Genomic DNA, 11028 nt, shown 5'->3' with positions numbered 1-11028 from the left:
TATTTAATTTGTTGCGGATTTTTTTTTTCTATGGGAAATGATGTAAGTGATCCATACAGGAAGTGATTAATTTTCATTCTTACACTAAGATGTACTCTGCCACCATGTGCATCCCTGCTCAACAACTGTCGACCTCAACGCCTATGATCTTCTTCTTTATCTTCTCTTCTCGTTATGCCGTTATCTATTACATTGTGTGCCGTGGGTCCATAAGTATATTAAAAAAAAAAAACGAAAATAGACAACACAAACTCTGAAACATTCGACACATACGAGTTGTATTTTGGGTTTGTGTGTGACACCATCAATCCTCTAAACGATAATGTCCATATTTTAGTTTTCTATCGACGCCATGTTCATCATTTGACGTCAGCTCAACTCTATCTGTTCCAAGCTACAACATTCGTTTAACTGTCTTCATATATCATAAACTCAAGATGATCTGTAAACCTATTCCTAACTATCGTAAACTGCTGCAAAATTCACTGTCACTCCTAAAACTGTCCTTAAACTAACTCTAAATATATCAACCTCTATGTCCGATCTTTTCTCTCAGTTATTGCCACACTTTGATAAACAATCCTATTTTTGAATGCCTTTGTGTGCCTTAGTAGAAAGACAATAAGGATGGAATTGTTCACTAACTTCACTTCGTACGACCTTTGTTTTTCTTATCAACTTATTCTCTCTTTTTCAACAAACAAAAATTATTTAAACAACTACCGACGTCCCCATGGGAAAATGTTAGATAGTAATGTCTAACATTTTCCCATTTTGCCAGGGGGACGTCGGTAGTATCACATCTATACATAAAAACCCAATGTGATATTTGTGTTTTCTATAGAAAGAAAAGTTAAAGAATCTACATAAAATCTAAAAATGTGTTCTTATGTAAAGTTTACCAGGGAAGACAATGGAAGTGTTCTTAAATCTCTAAATGCACTCCAAATATATCGACCTGTATTTTTCGATTCTTTGTACCAGTCACCTGCCACACCTTGATTAACAATCATATTTCAGTTACCTTTTGTGTGCATTGATGAAAAAGTTCTTCATTGTCTTTCTAAAAATGTTACGTTGGTGTTGTATATAAATATATTCCAAAACGACTAACATGTTGAATAGTGGGTTTTATATTTTATCTGTATATTCATGTACGTGTAAATGCGTGTATGTATATACGTCGTATTATTTAGTTGATAGTCTAGTGTGTATATTTTAACATTTATGCAACAGTTCTAACAGGAAACGATTGATGTGAACGTATCAAAACAGTTGTAGACAATCAGTTCTTTTTAACAGATGTAAATAACACAACACATACCTGAATTATTTACGAACATTTATTTTCATGATTTCGGCTGACATCTTCAAAGATTACAACGTCTTTGGATCTTGGCTGCTTGAGGAAACGCCGTTCCCTGCATCATGGAGAGACCAACTTCCTCCTTGGATCATTCGTTCTCTCTGATATCCAGCTGACGACTGACTAGAATTTCCCATATCTACATGTCATTACGTGTCTCAGACCAACAGCTGCTGTAACCTCAATCTAGTTATTTGTTTATGCAAACCAAAATCATGTTTATATCTATTTTCTATTTTCACATTCATTTGTAGCGCTATTGTTATTTCAACTGTCAATCACTTTTTCCCAGTCTGATTGTTTATTTTTCTAGTCATAATAATTGATCCAGCAACCCGCTGTCACTTGAATCAATAATAATAATAATGTTTTGACACTTGGCCTTGCTTGCCACAGTTAACACAGATACTACGCTATGATCACAGCCAAAGGGTCACAGCATTACACTAACATCACTTCCTATAACCTTTGTTCTACCGATCAACTTATTGGCCCCCTGACAAAGGAAAGATTGGACCTAGTAATTGACTCCCGTTCATCCATTCGTCTGTTTGCACTTTTCTCAATAACCATGCCTTGGATTTTTTTTTTAATTTTGCACAAACATTAGTCATTTTAAAAGTAAATTTTAGTCAGAACTGATTTTCCAGGATAACTCTGGTTGCCTCTCTAGGGGCCATTATAAAGGTAAAATTGCCCCCAAATCGTTCGTCCGTAATTTTCTCAGTAACCACTCCTTGAATTGAGAAAAAAAAAAAAAATGCACAAACAGTGAAAATAAATTATTCACTCGTGGGGGGGGGGGGTGATTTTTCTGTTTGTTGCATCCTAACACTTTGAGGGCAGCAGTGTCAATAGTATCACACTACAACAACTATCACTCACGTACACCGGATGTCTTGTGTTAACTATTTCTTTCTTTTATATTTCATTTGTCATTCATCATGAATGCTGTATTTTTTCGTACGTGATGGCATGATGTGATGTGTGTTTATAGAAATTATAAATATTAACATTTTTTATTGTGAAGGACAACACATTCGAGGTGATTTGTTCATGAGAACCAAGCGTATTAATTTCAACCGGAAATTTGAAGGACTACTTCCGACACCTTGGAAATTACAGAGAAATGACAGAAAGCTCTTTGACACCACTGAAGAAAGACACTCTCTATCCTATCCGTTTCTACCAAATAAAAATTAATAGGAAATAGTTTGAAGAAAAGCAGAAGACGACTAACTTTATATATATACTAGCGGGGGTACCCGGCGTTGCCCGAGTGTTTGTTTCCGGGACGGGGGGAGGGGAGTTTTAAAAAATGTTATGGTAGGTAAGTAGGAAGGATCAAACCCGGAGTCATGAGTAAAAGTAGGAAAATAAAGTGTGAAAAAAAAAAAAAAAAAAAAACATCTGCAACGTTAACAGTTCGGCCACCAAGAAAAGTCAATTCCAGTTGTTTAGAAAAAAAAACAAAAAAAAAAACACTATGGTAGGTCGGCGCGAACGTGAAAATATAATGTGAATTGTCCAGCACCCTAACCACTACGCCACAGAGCACTGCAGCTTAGTTTAGTGATTTTAAATAACTTAACATGATAGAACTACGAAGCCAAACCGGTGTTCTCTTCTCAACTGTTCCTTGTGAACGATCTCCAAACGGTGTTAAGTGGTGGCAGGGGGAGGAGGAATTTTTAAGAGAGAAAATATTTTACCACTTCCATTGATCTTAACCGATTTTGGCCGTGACTTCTCAGCAGAAAAAGTATAGAAATCTAAGATTATGGAGGAATTTGAGAACTAATAAGCCTATAACAAACCTCAGATATTGTTCTGCCGTTTGTGCATAATGTATTTGCATGAAATATCTTGATTTTTAATCCTATTAAGGTCAAAATCCCACGGGAAAAAATGAGTTCATTTTATTTATATAGAGATTATTCCTTAATTGGAATTTATTTTTTTTAGATGAGCATTATATAGATAGAGACGTTGAATCTCTACAGTTCCAGATGAACATTGTCTGAAGATAGCAGTTTCAATCCCACCCAAAGCGTGCCAGAGGTTTACTTGGCCAAAATGTGTTGAGACGACAACAACTATGGATAGCAGTGATGGCTGAGAATGCAGTTAGGAGATTCGAAGTTCCTATCCGTCGCGGTTACCACCTGACGAAGGCCAGAGGAATAGTTGGCCGAAACGTTGTGAATAAACAAACCAATAAAAGATGAAAAACAACTAATAAAGATGAGACTAATAGTCCGAAATAAAAATAAATGAATAAAATTAATACGACTAACTTTCTTACTTAATTCGCTCTGACACTGTCTTAACTTTCTGTAACCTACATTTACTCAGTTTTTCATCAATGCACACAAAAGTAACAGCGTAAGTCACTCAAATATCTTTAACGTCTTTCTTAGAATCTCACACTGGTAATATCTGCAACAGAGAGATGAAACTTTCAGATCCTGAATATATAAGTAAAGTCATCATAACAATTTAATTTGCAATCCCTCTGATCCATTCGGGCGGAATAAAAAATAGGAGGCATTAATTTGGGAACGCCTCCTGTATATCTTGTTTTTGAATAAATCGACTCTGTAATAATTTGTAATGCAAAAACTGAACACAAGGATTTTTTTAATTGCTCCAACCAAGGCATGAAACCATCTAATATAAGGAACTTAAAACCCTGTTTCAAGGCCAAAAACGGATGCTACACACGTGTTGTTTCCCTACACAACTACTCAATATTATGCAGAAATTTGTCTGTAAATAAACAACATCGAATTGACCAGAACATAAGTCAAATCTTGACTTCATAGAAATTTTTTGTATCAGGTTGGAAAGAAAGTAATGTCGTTTTTGTCAAACACATTTATTCCATCTGAAATATTCACGTTATCGCATTCTTAATCTTTACAATAATTCCCCTAATTTTCTATGATTTCTGTCCAACGATTAACTAGTTTCTTGATGCATTTCTGAAAGAATTTTTGGGATTTTTTAGAGAAAAACAAATTCAGGTCATTTTCTTAAATGTTAATATTTAAGTGATTCTGCAAGGACCGAAAAAGAAGGATGTTGGGTGAAGCAATATCAAGTAAATGAAGCTAAACTTCCCCATTAAAACTTGTGACCTTTTTCTCAGTGACTTTTGCTGTGTGAGGTTTCACGTTATCATGCTGAAGCACTACACCATTGCTATTAAATAATGCTGACCGTTTTTTTTTTTTTTTTTTTTTGTTTTTTTTTATGATAGAGCAGTTCTTAGATCATACAGTTAGAAACAATATTTTACTGCTGTGATTATTTGGTTACTCTAGTAACTCATAACGAATCAGTCCTCTCATGTCCCACCATAAGGAGAGCATAACCTTCTTTGAGTGTAGTCTTTGTTTTTGAACATGTTGAGGACTTTGGTTTCAGTTTAACCATTGCCTTTTGTGTTGGGTATTCTTGTAAAGAACCCATTTTTCATCTTCAGTCACAATTCTTTGCAAAAATTGTTCTCGACAATTCCTAGAAAGCAAAGACATGCAAACGGTCAATCTGATTCCATTGAGCGTCAGTCAAACAGTGGAAAACCCAATGTCAAAGTTTTGAACTTTTTCTTAACTTGTGAAAACATAAAATGATTATGGATGGGTTGTATTGAATTGTTGAGCTAATTTTCTGCTGGTTAACTTTGGATTGGCTCCTACAGTGTCTTTAATGTCTTCATCAATTGAATTTTGGCCTTCCCAAACACCGCCAATCTGACAGGTTAAAGTCTCCAGAAGAAAATTTTGCAAAGCATTGTTGACATTTTCGATCATTCAGAGCATTCATCTCATAGACAGTTCCAATAATCTGCAGCTGAGTTTGCTTTTTTTTAATTGATAGAGCATGCAATGTCTCAGCTAATCCTCACAAATATCCATTTTTTGCCGGCTGAAATGATTAAAATTAATATTTTCACACTAATTGTTACACCTAAAAGGCAAAACAAGATATTAAGACGCCAATTTATAGACACTGACAATAAGAACTGACCAATCAAATGGAGCCACGTTCTGCTAGCAACCAATCAGAAACCAAAATTGCTCCATAAATATAAAAATATTGAACCTTTTAGCATTCCCACATATAATTTTCTATGTCCAAAAGATCTTTTGCTTTTTGCCTGTAAAATTTTAAAGTCTGAGACTTATACGGAACAGTTACCCACTGAAAATTCTTCATCTCCAGGACTTGTACAGAATAGCTACCCACCAGAAAACTCTTCTGAAATTAAACATGGCTTTCAATTCAAAAACTTAGGAAGCTGCAAAATGACGAAATAAAAATCATTACTTTCTTTCCAATCTGATAGAAAAGCAAAATTCAGCTGTTGGATTTTTGAGATATGCAACTCATCACAAGTATGAATAGAAAACATCTATGCTGACTTTTGCAATAATTTGATTTCTACATGCATGAAATTAAATATAAACTATTAAGATATAATTGTATCCTAATAGTTTATATTTAATTTTTGATTTCAGAGATATTTTAACTATAAGATAGTAACATTGTGTATGAGGGAAAAGAAAAGGACTGAAAAGTCTGTTAATAGTAAAAAAAATTTTATGAATAAAAAAGTAACGATAAAAAAGAAAGAGTAAAGATACAATGTAAAAGGAAAAAATTAAATACAATAGAATAAAAAATAAATATAAGAAAAAAGAAAACTAAGGAATTAAAATAAAGTCAAAAAATAAAAAAGTAAAACAAAATAGAAAAGATAAGAAAAGAAAAAGAACAATTTAAAAAGAAAAAGAAAATATGCAAAAAAAATTAAAACTTAAAGACAAGAAAATAAAAACAAAAGCTAATAAAATAAAAGTAAAAAGAAAAATGAAACGATAAGGAAATAAAAAATGTAAAAATTAAAATTAATGACAAGAAATAAAAAAGCAAATAAAATTCAAAAGATAAGAAAAAAAACAAGTCCTATGTACTTGTAAATCGTTTATTTCCATAACAAAAATGACACTGGTAAAAAAATAAATCACAAAACTAATAAATGTAATAAATTCTCCAATGAAGAATAAAAAGTGTTTCATTGTCAAAGTTTCCAAAATAATTTTATTTAACTTGACTAATTCTAAATATAAAAAAAATAATTTGTTAAAACTGTTATGGTCACAAACCAACCAGAAATTTAACAATGTTAAAAATGAAACGTTTTTTTACTGTTTTATTTAAAAGTTTTCATCAAACTCTTTTTTATACTCTCATTAAAATTGTTGAGCTGAATAATAAAGAAAACTTTTAGAATTGGATTAATCTCATTTTTTAATAAAAAAACAATTTTAGTAATTACGTAAAAATGTTCAACCGATTTAAATGAAGATGGAATATAAACTGTGTTCTTGCAATTGATGGCAGTTGTAGAAAGAAAAAGTTGCCCAATTAAATGCATTAAAGAACGTTGGAATTTTTTTTTTTTTTTTATATATACTTTGGTCAAACAAAAAAAAAAAAAGCACACTTCTCCAAATTGACTATTATTGTACAATTCTTAATGAATAGCAAAATATGAGTTTAATATATACACATATTAGTGATGGGACGATTTCAATATTTTCCCAGATTCCAATTCAATTACCGATCCTTACTAAATTTCAGATTTCGATACAATTACCAACTCTGATTCTTTATAAATCTCCAAATATTTAACTTTATAGTTGTTACTTTTCCTCCGATTACCGTAAAAACACATGTTAAATGTGCAGATATATTTTCAAGCGTATGAATACACTTGTGGGGAATGCTCTATAGATTTTAGTTTTAGTGAGAGTTTAAAAAGTGGAAGATTTTGCTTTAAACAAAATCAAATAAAAAGGACAATTAAAAGAATCGTTTTTGGCATTGGAAAATCAGCTAAGTTTTTTTTTCCAATTCCAATATCTCCAAAAGTTCTGATTTTTCTGATTTTCAATTCTGATTAATCGTCTCAACAGTAATATATATATATATATATATATATATATATATATATATATATATATATATATATATTAGTTTTGTAAAAATTTATATATATCATAGATTATACATTTTTAATGTATCATATACTACATATATAATGACTATATATTATATATAAATATATTAAAAAATGTTTTAGTTTACTTGAAACATTGTGTCTGGTGTCTAGAAAGTCTGATTATTAAAGGCAATAACAATGAAATATCAGGTTGAAAGCACTGATAAAATCATATGAAGCAAAGGTAGATAAAACAACTATATTGATTAATTCGATCATTTTCAATTAAATAACATATTGCATCAAATCAAACATAGTATGATGCCGGATTATTTTGTATTTCAATATAAAACCTCATTCTTAAAGTACGAATAAAGCCTATAATATAAACCGCAAGTTGAAGTGCTATATTTATAGCAATATAGCAGAAAATTACTTATTATACATATATATATATATATATATATATATATATATATATATATATATATATATATAATGCTGGTCTGTTGAGTTAGAAAAATTTCCTAGTTTCAAATATATTTATTGGGAAATACATAATAAATCGTATTTTGGATTAGTTGGCTTATTCATGGTATTTGAATTATCTCCCTTTAGTAGAATGACTGTTTGCAGGCAGATTAGATTGTTCTAGCAGTCAATATTTGTTAATTGAATGATCTCCCATTTGTAGATTACCTGTTTGGAGTTTCTATAACTAGATAACTCTGACTTGGCAGTCAATTTGCATACGAGGTAGTGCCATTAATATCTATAAACTTTAAATTTTTGATTATATGAGCTGCAATAGAAAGAACTGACAAGTCAGATAACTCTTCTCATCTTTGTTGTCATTCTCACAATGTTTGGCGAATGTAACCTTAGATCATCTTCAAGTAAATCTGGTCAAACTCGGGAATCTTTATGCTGTACTCAGGAATTCATATGGAATATCAAACACTGAATTCTTTATTACTGGAATTCTTTTGAGATGAGTAATTTATATATTTTACTTATTTGCAGACTATTATCCTCATCTTTTTTATAGTTGTTGCTTAACAAGGGCCCGTGGCACAGTGGATAGAGCCATTGAATCTGTACAGTTCCAGGTGAGTATTGTCTGAGGATAGCAGCTTCAATCCTACCCAAAGCTGGCCAGAGAATTAGTTGAGACGACAACAACTATGGAAGACAGTAATTATTGAATATACAGTTGAAGATTCAGCATTCCTATCCTGTTGCGGTTAACAACCTGACAAAGGCCAGTGGAATAGTTGGCCGAAACGTCGTTAAAACAATAACTATAAAAAAAGAGGATAATAGTCCGCAAATAAATAAATAAAAAAAAACTGAATTCTTTATTTACTTAAAAGGGGTGAATTGTTCTCATTCTGTCAGCCATCATCAGTAGAAGTCTTAAATGATTCTTAATTATAATCTTAGTATTAGCTGTACTGAGGCTTGGACCATTAACTTCCAGAAAATCACTAAGAACTGATTATTTCTTACTTTTCTGTCGTGCCAGAAGTTGAAGTTCTAAATAATAATTAGTTTTAAGCGATTATTTTCTGGAAGTTAAAGATTCAAGCCTCAGTGCAACCAATACTAAAATTATAATGAAGAATTACTTAAAACTTCATGGATGATAGAACAAAAACAATCTATTGTCATAGATTAAGAAAAAGGCTTGGTTTAAAATATTGTAAAAGTTCCTAAGTTTAATAAGATTTACCTGAAGAAGGTCTGAGGTTACATCAGCCGAAACGTTGTGAGAATAACACTCAAGATGAGCACAGTACTTCAACAAAGCTAAATAATTTAAAATACATGCAATTTCTTTTTAGCTCTACTTTTAATGGATGGCATGTCTCACCTTTGTCAATTTTTCTGCACTTACAAAGAATGGCATGTGTTGGCATGTACACTCTATTTAGTCAAGATGTTTTTGTAATGTTGAAAGTTTAGAGTTGGAGGAATGTTTAGCATTGCAAGAGAGTCACGGGTGCATGTGCTCATATTTTTAGAGAGCTAAGGGGAGATAACTCTTGCCTTCTTCCAGTTAGTTCAAGGGGCATAATCGTCACCTCTACAGAAGGTAGCATGAAATATATTGTCATTAGTGATGGGACGATTCCAATATTTTTATCGATTCCAATACAATTACCGATTCTGTTCTAAATTGGCAATTCTGATATAATTACCAATTCTGTTCTAAATTGGCAATTCTGATATAATTACCAATTCTGTTCTAAATTGGCAATTCTGATATAATTACCAATTCTGTTCTAAATTGGCAATTCTGATATAATACCAATTCTGTTCTAAATTGCCAATTCTGATATAATACCAATTCTGTTCTAAATTGGCAATTCTGATATAATTACCGATTCTGTTCTAAATTGGCAATTCTGATATAATTACCAATTCTGTTCTAAATTGGCAATTCTGATATAATTACCAATTCTGTTCTAAATTGGCAATTCTGATACAATTACCAATTCTGTTCTAAATTGGCAATTCTGATATAATTACCAATTCTGTTCTAAATTGGCAATTCTGATATAATTACCAATTCTGTTCTAAATTCCTGATTCTGATACAATTACTAATTCCGCTGTTATTTTGAATATTTATTCAGGGAGAAATCTTGAGCACCCAATGACAGTATCTAGTCGGCATTCAAATTGTCTCATATATGGTAGACAAACTGTTGTGAGCTTTTGGGTGTTTGATCCAGATTTCTTGAAATTAATGCCATATTCTCTGGACAGTTATTTTGGTCGAAGGTTATGTCCTCTTGATATTGATATTGATGTGATTGCACATTGCTTTGCTCCATGTTGTCAGCAATAGACAATTCCTTTCTTTACTTCATATGGATGGTGAGAGTTGAAATTGAGATACTCATATTATCCAATGAAAGTTGAAAGTTGACGACCTGAACCTCTGATCAGTGTGAGTTATCAACACGTCTAGGAAGAAAAACTCATGTTCCTTTTCCATGGTGAACTGCGATAGATGGACGGATGTAGTTCACATGGTCAGCGATGCTTGAACATCTTCTTGGGAGGCTAGAATATGAAGACATCATCTGATATCGCAACCATATTGATGATTTCAGTGATGTGGATGCTGATGTCATTTCCTTGAAACATTCGAAGTATCCATTTACCAGCATTTATGAAACTCATTTCTTTGTATTTTCTTATATATTTTTTTGCACTCAAAAATACACATTGCTGTTTATTATAGAGATTTTTTTTGTTTTGCTTATTTGCCAATGCTTTGCTCTTTTCTTTTTGTTTCTATCTCACATTTAACAAATATTGTTCTTTAATTTAGAAAAGCTTTATTTAATTCTAAGAATTTCGACAACTAAATAGTTGTGAAATAAACCTGCTGAGCAAAGCCATTGAATGTTGTCTTTTCTGACCTCCATTTTGTAACAAATCATTGCTGACCATCATATTTCATTCTACACATAGTTGTTACAAAAAAACTGAATTTGCATTACTTATTTATGTAGGCGAAGCAGGGGATATATTCTTGCTAAAATAAAGATAGCACTTGGTAGGGGTGCAATAGTTAGGTTATCAAATTTTGTATTGTTAGTTAAGACATTTCTAATGTCGGACGATCGTAGGTTTTT

The sequence above is a fragment of the Euprymna scolopes genome, chromosome 36, assembly GCF_053919585.1.
Source record: "Euprymna scolopes isolate OS-2025 chromosome 36, ASM5391958v1, whole genome shotgun sequence".
NCBI lineage: Eukaryota > Metazoa > Mollusca > Cephalopoda > Sepiida > Sepiolidae > Euprymna > Euprymna scolopes.
This window is presented reverse-complemented; position numbering follows the sequence as displayed.